Source organism: Dromiciops gliroides, chromosome 3 (assembly GCF_019393635.1).
Source record: "Dromiciops gliroides isolate mDroGli1 chromosome 3, mDroGli1.pri, whole genome shotgun sequence".
In the NCBI taxonomy this organism is placed as follows: domain Eukaryota; kingdom Metazoa; phylum Chordata; class Mammalia; order Microbiotheria; family Microbiotheriidae; genus Dromiciops; species Dromiciops gliroides.
In genome coordinates this window covers 400038079-400051730 of record NC_057863.1, presented here as the reverse complement: position 1 = coordinate 400051730, position 13652 = coordinate 400038079, and positions in this window count along the sequence as shown.

Below are 13652 nucleotides of genomic sequence, written 5' to 3'. Positions count from 1 at the left end.
TACTAAGCACTAGAGATATAAATACAAAAGCATGACAGTGCCTTCCTTTAAGGAGTTTATCTTTCAACAAGGGGAAGACAAGACATAAAGGGGAGTGATAGCCAGGGAAAACTGTCTTGGTCTGAGAAATCACGTGGATGGTAAGGGGCTCAATTGGCACATCCTTTCTAGAAGCAATGGCTGTGCTGATTTTATTATAATTGTCAGATAATTGAGGACAGAAGAGGGAAAGGGGAACATAAGTCAGTTTGGAGATGTAGAAAATGGTCAGAATAAAGAATGTGGCCCTAGGAGAGAGTTAGAGTTGGGCTGTTTGGGGATTAGGGCTAAAGAGGCACCCAGCCTGGGCCGTAGGTTCCAGCTTTGTTGTTCAGGCATTTTTTCAGTCAAATCCAACTCTTGATGACTCCATTTAGGGTTTTCTTGGCAAAGATACTGGAGCAGTTTTCTATTTCATTCTACAGCTCATCTTACAAATAAGGAAAATTAGGTAAACAGGGTAAAGTGACTTGCCTAGGGTCACACAGTTTATAAAGTACCTGAGGTTGGGTGTGAACTCATGAAACTGAGTCTTCCTGACTCCAGGCCCAGCACTCTTTCCACTGCACCATGTAGTTACCCTAGGCTTCAGTTTTAGCTGCTCTAACTCACTAGTAATCCTGACTGCCTACCCCCCTCCTATAAAAAAGGCTCACCTCCTTCATGAGGACTCCTATAACTAATTAGAAGGAAGGTAGCTCTTAGTCCACCTACAAATGCATTTACCAGCTTATCTGGAGCCATTTTAGAGTGAAGAGACCTGGGTTTTAGCTCTGACTCAACCTTGCAAAGCTCTGTGACCTTTTATAAACCCTTTAATAATATTGTTTTATATAGTTTTTTGCATGTGCTATCTGCTATTGTTTGAATTGTTTTTCTAGGAGTAACAAGGAGTTGCACAGATCCATCCACAATCCCCCATCCTACACAATGGTGTAGCAGAAAGAACTTCGGATTTGAAATCAAAGAGAATGAGGCCAGGCGAGACTCCTACCTCTGCCATTTACTATATGCGTGACCCTAGGCAAGTCCCTTCACCTCTCTGAGGTCGAGTCTCCTCATCTGTGAAATGAGGGGCTCAGACAAGATGATCTCTGAGGTCCCTGCCAGTTCCCACAGCCTATGATACCTCCTTGCTGGCAGGTGGCCCATCACTCACTAACAAGACTTGAGCCAAAGCCCATCAGCTGGGTTTTTGTGTGGCCATCAGCCCCATGGAAAAATGAAGGTCTGGCGATACTGGCAGAGATGGACTTTCAGATGCTGGCATTCAAGTTACAGCTGGTTTCCTCCCACAGCCCAGGCCACAAATAGTACATCATCTCAATCTCAGGGCAGGAAGTAAACGATGCCATTTGCAAGAAGAAAACATAGGCTCACCTCCCTCTTTTGCAGGGAGCCAAAGCCTCCCTTGGAGGTAAAAGCCTATCTGACAATTAGTGTATCTTTACATTCACCTGCTCCTGTTGCCCAGTAGAACTACTGCTTCACCCATCTACTAAAAGTGAACATTTCTCTTTCTCTCTCTCTCTCTCTCTCTCTCTCTCTCTCTCTCTCTCTCTCTCTCTCTCTCTCTCTCTCTCTCCTCTCTCTGCCTCCCCCTTTCTCCCTCTCTTTCTCCCTCTCCTCCTCCTTTTTCTCTCATTTTAGTTTCCTCTTTCTCAGCAGAGAAGACACTTTAATCTCTTTCTTCAGCTAAAATCCTGCCTTCTAAAAGAAGCCTTTCCCAAGGTCCTTCTCAATGCTAGTACCTTCCCTCTGAGATTATCGCCAATTTATCATTTATAGTTCTTGTTTATACATAGTTTCCATTTGTCTTCCCCATTTGATCATAAGTTCCTTGAGGGCAGAAACTATTTTTTCCTTTCTATGTATTCCCAGCAGTTAACACAGTGCCTGACATATAGTAGGCACTTAATAAATGTTTTTTGACTTGACTTCCATTTTTGTTTTCCAGTGATCTCATTAAACAACTCTCCCTCAGGACATGATTGAGAAACAAGAATTCAACACAAGAATATACTGTCTAGCCCCACACCTTCATTTTCTAGAGTAGGGAATTGAGGCTTGCTACTGCTTCTCTTCAGCCATGTCCAACTCTTTGTGACCCCATGTGAGGTTTTCTTGGCAAAGGTACTAGAGTGGTTTTCTATTTCCTTCTCCTGCTCATTTTACAGAAGAGGGAACTGAGGCAAATGAGGTTAAGTGACTTGCCCAGAGTCACACAGCTAGTCAGTATGTAGTCAGTGTGTAGGCTATATTTGAACTCAAGTCTTTCTGACTCTAGGCCCTATACCCTATGCATCATCTAGCTACTCTAGTCACTTTCCCAGTAAAGTAGCAGGTCTGGAATTCAAACTCTGATCCTCTGATTCCAAATCCAGTAAGCCCCATTAACTCTTGTAGTGCATGCATGCACACACACACACACACACACACACACACACACACACACACACACAGAGGCACAATGCCAAAGCCATAATGCCACATAATCTCAGTAAGAAAAGCTCAGTAACTAAACTAGCCTCCAAAAGGCTTTCCTTTCTGTGAGTCACTTGTGCTTGTCATTTTTTATTATTCTTCCCAGTGGTTTTATTTTTAGGATCTCATCCATCCCCAGTATTTCTAAGCTTGCCCAGAGCCAAGGGTAAAGAAGTTTAAGCAGGTTAAGATGGTTGCTGCCAATGGGTAGAACTCACCTAGCAATCTCAGACTATTTAGAATCCTGTCCACCAACCTCATAGTCATCAGAAATTGCCTTTGATTTTCCCTTCACCTCCCTCATTCACTGGCTTTGCTAGGAAAGTAATTATCTGTGGAAAAATTATTCTTCTCCTCTCCCTTCTCCCTCCCTGCCCCCCATTCAAGATCACTCTGAGCAGCCAGGGTAGAGTCAAAACTTCCCATCTCAGATAAAACAAAAAACCAGGAAAGGGTATGAGTATAATTGTTGCTGTTCAGTCATTTCAGTTGTCTGACCCTTTGTGACCCCATTTGGGGTTTTCTTGGCAAAGATACTGGAGTGGTTTGCCATTTCCTTCTCCAGTTCATTTTACAAATGAGGAAACTCTGGCAAACAGGGTTAAGTGACTTGCCCAGGGTCACACAGCTAGTGAGTGTCTTTAAGTCAGATGAAGATGAGTCTTCCAGGTCAAGCACTCTATCCACTGTGCCACCTAGCTGCCTCTGAGTAGAATAGAACAGGATTGCTGGATTCCAAGGCTTCTGTATGAATTTATTGGGTTTCAGAAGTGGGAAAGAGGGCACAAAACTTGATAATTAGGGGCACAGAAGACAAATTTTGAAGATTTCACTCCCGAAGGAAAATGGGTCAGTATTTAGAGAAAGGAAAAAAAAAATAGAGGAGTAACAAAAATGAGCCCTCCAAAGTACACATACTGAGGTATATTAAAAGTAGTCCAGGGGGGCAGCTAGGTGGCACAGTGGATAAATCACTGGCCCCGGATTCAGGAGGACCTGAGTTCAAATCTGGCCTCAGACACTTAACATTTACTAGCTATGTGACCCAAGGCAAGTCACTTAACCCCAATTGCCTCACCCCCCCCAAAAAAAAAGTAGTCCAGGGAGGGGATGGGGGTGGGGGGGCATCTTCCTGAGTTCAAATGTGACCTCAGACATTTACTCCAATATCATTACCAAGAAGACCCCAAATGAGGTCACAAAGAGTCAGATACAAGTCAACAAAAAAGACTCTGGGTTCAAGTCTCAGTTCTGTCATTAATTAGTTTTCTGACCTTAGGCAAATCTTGACAACTTTCTGTACCCTCAGTTTCCTTATCTGTAAAATGAGTAAACTACAGGAGGGAAGGGGAGTAGAATGGAATTATTAGTATGAAATGAATAATATATCTGAAAGGTCAATATAGGTTTCATTTCTCAAATATATAAGGAACTGAGTCAAATTTATGAAAATAAGAGCTGTTGTCAAATTGATAAACTGTCAAAAGATATGAACAGGCAGTTTTCAGAAAAAGAAATTGAAGTCATATGAAAAAAGCTCTAAATTGTTCTTGATTAGAGAAATGAAAATTAAAACAACTCTGAGGTACCACCTCACACCTATCAAATTGGCCAATGCAACAAAAAAGGAAAATGACAATTGCTGGAGGAAATGTGGAAAAGCAAGGACATTAATGAACTTTTTGGTGGAATTGCGAAATGGTCCAACAATTCTGGAGAACAATTTGGAACTATGCTTAAAGGGCTACAAAAGTGTATATACCCTTTGACTCATCAATACCACTAGGTTTACATCCCAAATAGATCTTTTGGGGGATGGGGCAATGAGGGTTAAGTGACATGCCCAGGGTCACACAGATAGTACAAGTATTTGAGGCAGAATTTGAACTCAGGTTCTCCTGAATCCAGAGCTGGTGCTTTATCCACTGTGCCGCCTAGCTTCCCCAAAGAAATTTTTTTTAAGGAAAAGGACCTATATGTACAAAATATTTATAGCAGCTCTGTTTGCTATGGCAAAGAATTGGAAACTGAGGGGATTCTGAATGATGAAGAATGGCTGAACAAGTTGTGGTATGGAATTTTGATGGAGCACTATTTTGCTGTAAGAAATGAAAAGGGGGGTGGTTTCAGGAAAACCTGGGAAGAACTACATAAACTGATGCAGAGTAAAGTGAGCCGAACAAGGAGATCACTGTACACAGTAACAGCAATACTAGAATGATTATCAAGTGTAAAATACTTAGCTACTCTGATCAATACAATGATCCAGGATAATTCCAAAGGACTCATGATGAAAAAAATGCTATTCAACCTCCAGAGAGAGAACTGATGAACTCTAAGAGCAAATTGAAGTGTTATTTTTTTTCACTTTCCTTATTTTTCTTGCTTTTTTGGTAATGTGGCTCTTGCCTTCTCAACGGATTAGGTGAGGGGCTAGAGGGAAGGAGAGAATCTTCAAAAAAAAATTAGGAATGTTAATAATTTTTTAAAAGAAGCAAAAAGAGCTTTATAAAATTAAATAATACTATGCAGGTACAGGTATTTTTCCTCTTCTTTCATTACTTTATGCTACCATGAGGTACCCTAGTGATTTTGTTCCCTAGGAAGTCCTCAGAGCTAGTAAGACTACTGCAACTTGAACAAAAAGGAATGGGATTTATGTTGCATTTAAGGTAAAGTTTATACCTTTCTCAGTGTCAGAAGACCTGGATTCTCAAGCAGCCCTAAAACTCATTAACTAAATTACCTTGGGCAAATCATTTAACTTGAGTTTCTGTTTCCTCATCTGTCCAACATGGATAAAAATACATGATATTCCTACCTTAAAGGAGTATTTTGAGGATCAAATGGTATGGTGGATGGGAAGGTACTTTGAAAAGTTAGTTGTCACATCCAAAAAAATAAAAAAAGACCTATTTGTACAAAAATATTTATAGCAGTTCTTTTTGTGGTGACTAAGAATTGGAAATTGAAGGAATGCCCATCAATTGGGAAATGGCTAAACAAGCTGTGGTATATGATGGTGATGGAATATTATTGTGCTATAAGAAATGACAAGCAGGAAAATTTCAGAAAGATCTGGAAAGACATGTATGAAGTGATGTATAGTGAAGTGAGCAGAATCAAGAGCACGTTGTGCACAGAGACAGCAATATTGTTTGATGAAGAACTGACTGACTTAACTATTCTCAGAAATACAATGATCCAAGACAATCCCAAAGGACTAATGATGAAGCTTACTATCCACCTCCAGAGAAAGAATTGATATTGATTGAACACAAATTGAAGCATGTTATTTTTCACTTTCATTTTTTTCTTATATTCATTTTCTTGTACAAAATGACTAATAGGGTAATATTTAACATAATTGCACATGTATAACCTATATATGATTGCTTACCACCTCAGGGAGGGGGGAGGGAAAGGAGGGCAGGAGGGATAAAATTTGGAACTCAAAACTATAAATAAAAACGTTTATTATTTTTAAGCTAGTTGTCACATATATAATGCATATTGCTTGCCTTCTCAATGAATGGAGAGAGAATTTAAAATCCAAAATCTCAAACAATGAATATTAAAAATATTTAAAGAAAAGAAATGTTTAAGAAGCTAAAGTTGTCCATAAGAGGTATGGCCAAATTGGGAAAGGATTACATTTGCCAAAATGCTGAGCTCCAGAATATTAATGCTCATTAGAAGAAAGCAAAACTCCGTTTCACATGTGGCTGTATGCACACCACAGAGCTGTTGATGGATGAAAGTGGACTGTAGGAAAGACGTAAGAGTAATAGAAAACTCTATTCAGTTTGTAATGCCTGGAGTAGAGAGCAATGCTTAATGCAAGCCTAGAGAGAGATGGATTCCAGATTAACCACATGTAGAAATGATAGTAAAGGGGGGCAGCTAGATGGTGCAATGGATAGAGCACCGGCCCTGGAGTCAGGAGGACCTGAGTTCAAATCCAGCCTCAGACACTTAACACTTACTGGCTATGTGACCCTGGGCAAGTCACTTAACCCCAATTGCCTCACCAAAAAAGAAAAGAAAAGAAATTATAGTAAAGGAACAAACATTGGTTAGACACAGACTTGCACCTTCAGTGAAGTCTCCAGCCCCTAGGATTCATCAAACAGTGTACTCTGGCTCAAGAGTGATCCTGTACTCATGTCTTCCTTCTCAGAGTCATGAACTTTAGAGAAACTTCTGTCCCTAATTGCTCTTGAAGGAAAGGGAATAAAATTGTTCTAACAGCAAAATGTGCTTTACTGTTCGTTTCTCTCTTGACTAAGTGTTTTACAGCTTTAATGCTGTTCTTGCCTGGATTTATTAGCATAGCTTGCAACTGAATAACTAGACCCAAGTTAACTTCAGAAGTTCTTAATTGAGAAACAGCAAAACAAGCCAGATTTACCAATTAGAATCCCCCATGATTTGAAGCCCAGTCTGTGAAAGATCCAAACCTGATTGTACCATGAGCTATTTATATGATAAAGTCATTACTATTGTTGTTTTCGTTTTTATACAGAGTATTTCAATAGTGTTCCTACACATTTTTTGTTGTTGTTCAGTCATCCCAGTCTTGTCCAACTCTTCATGATCCCATTTCAGGTTTTCTTAGCAAAGATAATGGAGTTTGCCTCTTCCTTCTCCAGCTCATTTTACAGATGAGAAAACTGTGGCAAAGAGGGTTAAGTGACATGTCCAGGGTCATACAACTGGTAAGTGTCTGAAGCCAGATTTGAACTCAGGAAGATGAGTCTTCTTGACTCCATGCCCAGTGCTTCATCCACTATGCCACAGACAAATATATTTATTTGTGATGAAAATGTTTTTCACATGGTCTGGACTCATTAACATGAGAAGTCTCTGTGGGAAAACAATGATAACCGATCAACAACTTACCTGTAACTTAAGTCTTAGAGAATTGTCTGGGGTTCTAAGAGGTCCATAGTTACACAGATTCCTGATTAACTCCAAGTCTTGCAGAACAGAAATATTTGATAATAAAGATCCATAACACTGAAATGCCTCTTCTGCAATGTACCCTAATGAAAGGGGAGATGGTGGGAGAATCCAGAAGCATTTGATGGAGCACTTGGGAAAACCCCTTTTAGAACCTACTGCCACTGGGCACAACCTTTGCTTCTCTCTGCTCAGGGACTGGGCACTGAGAAATAAATTAACAGAATCATGTGGAATTGGATCATGGGTTATCACCAAAGTGCCTTTGGCCCAGAATAGTCTTTTATGAATAGGTAGAATAGGCCTGTGATGTATGTGAGTATTTTTTTCTTTCTTTTACAGTTACCAAGGTCTTCCTGTCCCCAAACATATCAATCATTAATTTAATCAATCAGTGAACATTTATTGAGCATCTACTGTACCAGGTGCTATGGAAGATGCAAGAGCAGGAGACAGCAAGGTCACCACCCTCTCAGAGTTTATAATCTCCTGAGGGAAACAAAACTAATATGCATGAAACGAGGAATAAGTAAAGGTCAAATCATGTGCTACAGACAATAAATGCTATTGGATTCCAGAGAAAGGACAAATCTCTGTGGGCTAGAGCCATTGGGGAAAGTTGTGTGGAAGAGCTGGAGAAAGCTAATCCCTGAAGATTGTCCAGGATTTAGGTAAGCAAAAAGGAAAAAAGAAGGCATTTCAGTTGGAGCAAACATCAGGAGCGAGTATGCAGAAATCAGAATATGAATGTGACATTCTGGGTACCGAGAGGAGGTAGGCCTAACTAAAACGCACAATACATGAACGGGAGTAGGTAGAAGATTAAGTAGGAAATTAGGGTGGGGATAGACTGTAGGATCTTATTCCCTTTCTTGGGGCTTGTGCCAAGGGCAGCCCCAAATACAGTACTGCACTGCCCTGGTGTCAGGTAAAGAGGTAAAGGAAAACGTTTGTGACAAAGGTGGTAGTAATCGGCTTAAAATCAAGCCCCACCACAGCATGCTAAATTGTCCCTGTGATTACTCCCTCTAAAATATGAGCAAGTGCTTGGAGAGGTTTTGCAAGCCTGCAGAATGGAAATGTGCTTCTAAATGCACATTTGAAATGTGGTGTTGGACTCTTTCCTTGAACCAGCAGCCAATACCCCTCCTCCTTCCCTTCCCTCTAGCTAGCCCATAAATCAGTCTGCTTTTCTCTCCATCTACAGGTTTCCTCCCGCCACCTCAGCTGGGCTGCTGGGACTAAATTTTTGGTCTTCTGTGTGTGTTAAGCCTGACAAGGCATTTGGTATGGCCAAAATGTTCAGGATGCCTGGGTTGTTGCAACAAATTTTGAAATTATCTTTTAGCAAGAAAAGGGGCAACCAGTCCTCTGTAAGTTAGCACATTTGATATAACCTCCCCTTTCTCTATCCACTACCCTTATTTTGCTCTTTCCTCCTTCCTTTGGGGTACCCAATATCTTCATGCTGTAGTAGTTCCTTGTCACCAGGGGAAAATTATCTGTCAGGAATTCCTGCTTTTTGTAGAAAGTTGTCCTAAGGTCTCTTTCAACTCGATGCTATGATTGTAAAATAAATTCTATTTCCCTGAGTTGTTTGGGGTTTAATGGCTCAAGTCTGGGTCATACTTCTAATCTTTTCCCTTGCCCACCCACCAGGCCACATAGATGTCAAACTGATATTCTTAGAACATAGATCTAACCACCCACCACACACACTCAAATATCTTCAGTGGCTTCATATCACCTCTATGATGAAATATAAGGTCTGCCCTTTAAACCCCTATGCAATAGGGTTCTGAACTACATTTTTGGTCTTACTTTATACTACTCCCTTCAGTAGACTCTATTCTGACCAAAATAGCCTGCTAGAAGTTCCGTACACAACATCCCATTGGACATTCGTGGAATGTACTTGTTGACCACTACCTCATAGAATCCCTAATTTCATTTAAACATAACTTAGGTACCACCTGCTATGTGTCACACTTTCTAATCCTTCCAGTTGTTAGCATTCTCTCCCTCTTTTTTAGTTTATATTTTAACTTTTTTTTTAATTTTGAGTTCCAAATTCTCTTTCCAGCCCCTTCTCTACCCATTGAGAAGTCAAGCAATATGATACCCATTAAATATGTAAAGTCATGCAAACATTTCTTTATCAGCCATGTTGTTTAAAAATCAAGAAAAATGAAGTGAAAAACAATATTATTTTATTTGCAATAAGAAGAAGAAGGGCTGGGGCAGCTAGGTGGCACAGTGGATAAAGCACTAGCCATGGATTCAGGAGGACCTGAGTTCAAATCTGACCTCAGATACTTGACACTTAGTAGTTGTGTGACTGACCCTGGGCAAGTCACTTAACCCTCATTGCCCTGCAAGAACAAAAAACATGGCGGCAGCTAGGTGGAGCAGTGGATAAATCACTGGCCCCAGATTCAGGAGGTCCTGAGTTCAAATCCAGCCTCAGACACTTGACACTTACTAGCTGTGTGACCCTGGGCAAATCACTTAACCCTCATTGCCCTGCAAAAAAATTTTTTAAACAAACCAAAAAAAAAGCCAAATAATAATAACAAGGGGGTTGGTTCCAGAAAAAAACTGAGAAGACATGTGAATTGATCCAGAGTGAAGTGAGCAGAACAAGGAGATCATTATATACAATAGCCACATCATTGTAATGATGATCAACTGTGAAAGACAGTTATTCTGATCAATACAATGGTCTATGTATGACAATTCCAAAACACTCATGATGAAAAATGCTTTCCCCTTCCAGAGAGAGAACTGATGAACTCTGAGTGCAAATTTGGGCCTGGGTGATGAGAGAAGACTTCACGGAAGAGAAGCTGGGTTTTGAATGATGAGATGCTAAAAAGGAATTGGGGTGGAGGGAGTCTGAACAATTAGTGGGAAGCATAAAGGTACTAGATACCCAGATACAATGTAGCTTCCAAAACAAAGACTACAGAGAAACTAAATGCTCACTTCACCTGTCACAAAGTTTTGCCAAGCTTGACTTACCCAAGCACATATGCCCTTGATTAAGCCTAGATCCAGAGCCACTGTGGTGAAACAGGAGACCTATGAGTGGACAGAATGTTCTTATCCTTTCACATGAGTCCCATCTTTGTCTAGAACATCTATGCTTTCCTCTGAGTACATCAAAGTCCTGATGGGGCAGCAACTTGAGGAAGCACTAGGTTAGGTAGAAATCAATGAAATTCCACCAACTTAATATAAAGAACATCAATAAAATTGTTTAAATACACATAAGACAGTAGAAGGATGTTCAGAAGGGAACACAGACAGGCTGGTTGCTATCATACTAGATGTAATATACCTTTAAAAGAATACATAACAGAAGTCCCCTTTTCTGCTTTTTTTGTGGATTGAAATATCTATGATTTGTTGATTGTTAAATTCATAATAAAAATAAACTTCATTTTGAAAAATCATCATTTGTTTTAAAAAGATGTATAAGGAGTGTGAAAGAGTCATCTTTAAGCCTTAGGCCTTAGTGAACCAAATCAGCTTCCTGGGGTATCAAATCCTCTTCTTGGAGCTGGTCGAAGGCTACTCTTTCATTTGACCAGAAGACCTTGACTTGTTACGACTGTCCAAAGTTCTTCACAAATTGAATTCCAACTCAACACACTGAGTTTACAGGATTTTCTTTGAGCCCTAAGTAGAGAGATTTTCCATTATTGAGCCTATTTATTTTCCTTACCTTCTTCAGTCACCACCACCATAACCAGTTATCTTGTTCTGTTGACCTTTTTTTTTCCCTTTTTAGTTTCTTTACAAGGAAAAAGAATATATACATGTAACTATGGCATGATAGTATGGCACTACACTGAGTAACTTTGTCAGGGCTGGTCACTCCTATCCTAGCATTAATATGAACCTGACCACTCCTCCCAGCCACTCACTTAGTCACTTCCCTCCAACAGGTTTTTCCTTTCAAACTGAACCCAGGAGGAGAAAAAGGGAAACATAATGGTACCTCCAAAGCCAGTCCAGCTCATAAAGGTCCTTTTTTTTCCCTTCCCCAACCCTCCCCCACTTAGCCAGACTGCTGATTCATTCATTTCCTAGGAAAAATCTTGGCATAAGTATTTTCTCTCTGCTCTGGGAAGTTGGAAAAAATTAATCAATTGCAATTCTTTTTTCTAGCTCTTGAGCACCCAGCCAGAGCCACATGGGCAAAATACCATTGTAAATCTATCTCGCTCAGCTCCCAGACATTCCCTCATGACTCCCTTGTATTACATTTGAATGACATACGTAGATTAGCCATGCAATGGTTAACCATGTTTATCAGACTAGCCCAACTTAAAAGACTAAGTAAACAGAAAGGTAAATCACATTTTAAAAAACAGAGATAAGCTTCAGGAAATGGTAACATGCCCTCTTGGGAGAAATAGAGAAAGGAAAATAGAGAAATCCCATACACTACATATGATCCATCCATGCAGCTTTGGTCTTGAAGTCCAGTGCTCAGGATCTCATGGTTCTGGTGCTTGATATATAGATAGTAGATAGTAGATTGTAGATAGTAGATTGTAGATTGTAGATTGTAGATGATGTAGATTGTAGATGATGTAGATGTAGATATAGATGTAGATAGAGATAGATAGATAGATAGATAGATAGATAGATAGATAGATAGATAGATAGATAGATAGATAGATAGATATAGATATAGATATAGATATAGATATAGATATAGATATAGATATAGATATAGATATAGATATAGATATAGATATAGATATAGATATAGATATAGATATGGGTGGGAGTGAAAATCCTCACCTTTACATGTGAATAAGAAAAGTGAGAGAAAATCCAATAGATATAGATACAGATATAGATATATGTCATGTATATACAGATTTTTCTCTATATACACACACATTTATATATATATATATATATGCATACAGATATACAGATACAGATATATATATACACACATATGTATATCTATAGATATATAGTGGTTGCCACCCCTCTTCTACTTCCATATACTGGCCTGGTAGTGGCATACTCTCTGCTCATGTGACTTCAGCAGTTCATAATCCCTTAGGCTATGAAAGGATAGCTTGTCAATCACCATCCAGACTGACAATCATAGGATCAAGGCAAACTCCCCAGGGTAAAGGTGGAAGGATGCTGAGGTGATTTCTGTCCAAAGCAGCAGGAATCCATCTGCAATAACCTGATCTTTTTGGCAATGCCAAGATAATTCTATATACAAATTCAGAAGTGAAGAACTACTTCAACTGGGTTAATTAATTAGATTTGCTAGTCATTTTCCTTCTATTTCCAAGTTACACTCTCATTTTCCACCTGAAGTATGTGTTCAGTAGGGCAATCAAGGACCATGAAAGAAAATGAAAAGTATAAGTGCTTCTATAAGCAGTTGGAAATTTTATTAATTTAGTTTTATGTTCAGCATGATGGAAAGTGTACTGGGCATGGAATCAGGAAACATAGGTTCAAGTGCAGACTCTGACAATGAGAAGCAATATAACTATTAAGAAAGCATTTATTCTCTACCTCAGTTTTATCATCTGTATAATGGGGATATGAATACTTTCTTTTTTTATATGAATACTTTCAATAGCTATCTAATAAGGCGGTTCTGAGGAAAATGTTCCATAAACTTTAAATAATATGAGCTAGTATTCTGCTTCAAATAAAGAACAGTATTAAATGAGAAATTTGAATATAACTCCTAAATCCTTATCTCTAATTTATGATATCTGGATGGATGGTGATTTGCATTGGCAGAAGAAATATGCCAAATAAAATCATGGTCTTTTCAAAGGAGGAGCAACTACTGCTATACCACTTTCATGAAAGAGACCGTGGACTGGTTTTTCTCATCAAGGGACAATGTTTCTACTGTTAATTTCATGTTGTGGCTTCATATTTATGGCTTCTTCATGCTTTGAAATATTGGCTTTTCCATCTCACTTTTCCCTTTCACATGGAAAGATGAGGACTTTCACCCCTGCCCCAGTTAATACAAACATAGAAGGCCTTTACATTGAATCAATCGATCAATCAAGTTGATTTATGAATAAACCCTTAATCAGTTTGGAAGGAGTAATAATTCAGATGGAAACAGATATTATTTCCTAGCTGGTTAAAAAGAATTC